This window comes from Peromyscus maniculatus, chromosome 2, assembly GCF_049852395.1.
Source record: "Peromyscus maniculatus bairdii isolate BWxNUB_F1_BW_parent chromosome 2, HU_Pman_BW_mat_3.1, whole genome shotgun sequence".
In the NCBI taxonomy this organism is placed as follows: Eukaryota; Metazoa; Chordata; class Mammalia; order Rodentia; family Cricetidae; genus Peromyscus; species Peromyscus maniculatus.
Genome location: NC_134853.1, coordinates 93,874,861 through 93,879,170, shown reverse-complemented (window position 1 = coordinate 93,879,170; position 4,310 = coordinate 93,874,861). Strand labels below are relative to the sequence as shown.

General features: G+C 41.9%; 1 pseudogene; it reads left to right on the top strand.

Moving 5' to 3' along the window:
- Positions 1-848: 848 nt before the first annotated feature.
- On the top strand, positions 849-1,778 carry LOC102926412 (bifunctional phosphoribosylaminoimidazole carboxylase/phosphoribosylaminoimidazole succinocarboxamide synthetase pseudogene; annotated as a pseudogene).
- The last annotated feature ends 2,532 nt before the right edge of the window (positions 1,779-4,310 follow it).

The following is a 4,310-nucleotide window of genomic DNA, read 5'->3' as shown; positions in this document are numbered from 1 at the left end:
TATCTAGAAGTTCAGGTGATTGTGAGTCATTCCACATGGGTGCTGGGATACAACTCAGTTCCTCTGCAGGAGAGCCACAGCTCCAGCTCCATCAATGACATTTCTTTGCTAATGTTACATAACTTCCCAACAATGACTATATAGTAGGTGGTATATAATTTAATAGAGTCATGCCAATTTTACTAACTATAGTTTTTTATTTCAATAGGATCTCAACATATAGATCTTCTGCCTCAGCCTCTGGTGTAATGAGGTTACAGGGATACATCACTAATCAGTAACAAATACTCACTGACAATCTGTCAACCCATACATCTAGGATCATTTGTTCACTAGTAAATTGAATTATTTTCACTGATGTGAAATCGTTTTGCTTGAATTCTTTTTTTTAATCCAAACAAGAAATGTGTAACTTCTAAAAATTAAATTACTTTTACAAATTGCATTCTCTGATTTTCTTGTCAGCTTGCTTTAAAGTTATCCATGTGTTCAATGTGCTGGCTCGAAGTTTGGCCCACACCAAATGGTTATTTAAGCCAAATATCTGAGCAGCAAACTGGGCAGATCCTTCTGGAGAAAGTATAGTTGAACAGCCAAGACCACTGGGCAATTGAAGAGATGACCAGACATCCTGAGCACCCCAGTATGGTGTGATGGGGGCACAGCTGATAACTGGATATGCAGTATTACCAGACATCACTGGGCCCAAACCATTGCTTCTGCCTTCCACTTCGACAAATACAGTTTGTATGCCATCACCTTCATTTCTGCTTTAATCCTTGAAGTTTCATCTGGTCCTTTATGGACAGATGGAGAGCGCTGCTTCTCTTTCCCGCGCAGGATACACCTACATCCCACCTCGGATAATGGCGACAGCTGAGGTACTGAACATTGGGAGAAAACTCTATGAGGGTAAGACAAAAGAGGTCTATGAATTGTTAGGTAATCCAGGAAGAGTCCTCCTGCAGTCCAAAGACCAGATTACAGCAGGAAATGCAGCTAGAAAGAACCACCTGGAAGGCAAAGCCGAAATCTCCAATAAGATCACCAGCTGCATTTTTCAGTTGTTACAGGATGCCAGTATCATAACTGCTTTCAGCAAGAAATATGGAGAGACTTCTTTCATTGCACCCCAATGTGAAATGACTCCAATTGAATGGGTGTGCTGAAGAATAGCAACTGGATCTTTTCTCAAAAGGAATCCTGGTATAAAGGAGGGGTATAAGTTTTACCCACCAAAAGTGGAGATGTTCTTCAAGGATGATGCCAATAATGACCCACAGTGGTCTGAAGAGCAACTCAGCACTGGAAAATTTTGTTTTGCTGGACTTGTTGTAGGCCGGACTGAAGTGGACATCATGAGTCATGCTACACAAGCTATTTTTGAAATACTGGAGAAATCTTGGCTGCCCCAGAACTGTACACTGGTTGATATGAAGATTGAATTTGGTGTTGACGTAACCACCAAAGAGATGGTTCTTGCTGATGTTACTGATAATGATTCCTGGAGACTCTGGCCATCAGATCGGAGCCAGCAGAAAGACAAACAGTCTTACCATGACCTCAAGGAGGTAACTCCAGAAGGACTCCAGATGGTAAAGAAAAACTTTGAGCGGATTCCAGATAGAGTGGAGTTGCTTCTGAAATCTGACAGTCAATGCATGGTCATAGTGCTGATGGGTTCAACTTTGAACCTTGGGCACTGTGAGAAAATTAAGAAGGCTTGTGGAAATTTTGGAATTCCATGTGAACTTCGAGTAACATTAGTAATTTCTTAAGTGATACAAGGATATTACTTTACACTGGCAATCGAATGTTAAATGAAAACTGTTACAAAATACCCTTCTAATATGAATGCATGTGTATGCAAATGTGCTTGCCACTTTACAGTAAAAGAATTATTTAGTTCAAATTCTTTAGTTTTCATAACCCTGATTCCTCTCTCCACACAGCTTGGGTCAAGGAGGCATTCCCCAAATACCCAGTGTTTAGAATGAGTCCATTCAGATTGTTTTGTTCTCTGAAGTGGCAATGATGTCTTCACCCAGATTCCACATAAAGCCTGTTGTGTACTGTTCTGTACTCTTAACAGATATGTTGCTCATGTTGGGCATCTCTCTCCACACAGCTTAGAATGACTCCCCAAAATGGAATCATGCACAAGTCCTCATCCTCTAAGAAGTGAAGTTATACTCATAATTTTTCTTAGTGAAATTGTAGCACCCCGATTTTGTAGCAGGGAGAGAAGACTTTTAATATGTATCTGGAGGACTGAACCTTATCCCTCCAAAGAACACAGCATGAAGCCCTAACCTCAGTAACCAAGGATTTGACTGCTTTGGAAATCAAGCCTTTAAAGAGGTGATTAGATCTGGAGGCAATTGGGCCCAGCCCTAATCTGGTCTGTCCAGAGTCTTTGGAAGGCACACATCCACAGTGTGTGAACATAAACAAGATATAACCAGAGGACACTCCTGGGTAAGCCCAGGAGACAGGCCTCGGGAGAGACCAAAGCTGGCTTCCCCGTGAACTGTCCCCCAACACTCTGAGAAAATACATTTCTGTTGTTGAAGTCACTTCCCACCCTGTGGTATTTTATTGTAACAGCCTTAGTAGACTCATACAGCAAGTGAGTGTTACTGACTAGGCTGGGACTCCAAAAATGACAGCCCTACAAGTGGCACTTTGAAGTAAAGCAATTTAAAGAAGCTGAATTAAAAAGCTGCCACAAGGTCTCACTGACCTGCCCCCATCTCTTTTTAAAGAGCAAGACAGGGCTCTCTTAGTAGCTCCAGAGAGCCACTTGCAAGAAGGAAGCTGAGAACACACCCAGGAGACTGGCAGATTCTGTCCCAGGCAGTCTGCTTTTCAGGCCTATTCACTTTCCACTAAAATAAATAAATAAATAAATAAATAAATAAATAAATAAATAAATAAATAAATAAATAAATAAATGTTTTTTCTCCTTCCATGGGTGCCCTGGCCCGACTTCCCCCCACCTTGAAATGTCAGCCATCTGGCCTTCTTTGAGTTTCACCTCATGTGACTCCCATGTAGCTGCTTAAACATTTATACATGTGTGTCTTTCTTCCTACTCCATCAACACCCATTTTATTTTCTCAGACTCAGCAATCAACTCCCACAGGGAGAATGGCAAGTTCCCTCAGCCCCAGCAACCATTGGAAAAGGATTCTGGCGGCACAAAACATGGCCACAGGAAGTAGAGTGGTAGAGCCCGTGGCCAATATTGCATTGTTGCTTCCGGCTGAAATGAAGTCTGCAAGCCTTGTATTTACCTGCACACGAGAACGAACACAAGAGCACAATGGAGAAAGCTTGCTTTGATTAAAGTTGGTGCACCCTCGCCAGGCTGAACCATGGGGCATCTGCCTAGGTCAGGTATCTCAGCACACACAAGACATCTACCTGAAATCCCACTTTACTTTTAGTTACATTTCACTGAAGTTGATTTGAATGAGCACCTCAGAACAGTTGCTCAGTTCATCATGAAGAAAAACTTAAAACACCCTGGTATCAGTGTTTGTAGAAAGCTAAGACTATGAATAAGTGAATCTCCTTTGTTTGGTTTGGGTTTTTAATCTTTTTTTTTTTTTTTTTTTTTTTTTTTTTTTTTTTTTTTTTTTTTTTGGAGGGAGGTGTCTTAGTCAGTGTTCTACTGCTGTGAAGAGACACCATGACCACAGCAACTTTTATAAGAGAAAGCATTTAACTGGGGCTGGATTATGTTTTAGAGGTTTAGTTCATTATTCAGTATTGTCATGGCAGGAAACATGGTGGCACTCAGGAGGAAATGGTGCTGGGCAGGGAGGCGGGGACAGGGAGTGTAGCTGAGAGTTCTACATCTGGATCCACAGACAGCAGAAACAAAGAGTGAGCCACTGGATCTGGCTTGAGCATCTGAAACCTCAAAGCCCACCCTCAGTGACATATTTCCCCCAGTAAGGCCACATGTCCTAATCCTTTCACATAATGGCACTCCCTATGAACTTACGGGGGTCATTTTCATACAAACCACAACAGAGGTGTTTGTTTCTCTATTTGGAATGTATTTATTTTTGCTTCATTTCTCATGCTAAAAGATTCTGGAAATCCAACAATCCAGAGGTCCCTGCACCTCAGCTTTCCCACAGCCATGCTCTGGCCTAATGTTTCCGTATTGTCCTCTCCTTTCTTGCCCTCCATGAGCAGCATTCAAAATATGACCGTAGTTCCTCTGATTTTATGGCACCCTAGTCCAGGTTGTCACAACACTCACCAACACAATGATGACAATCACCTAAGTACCTGTT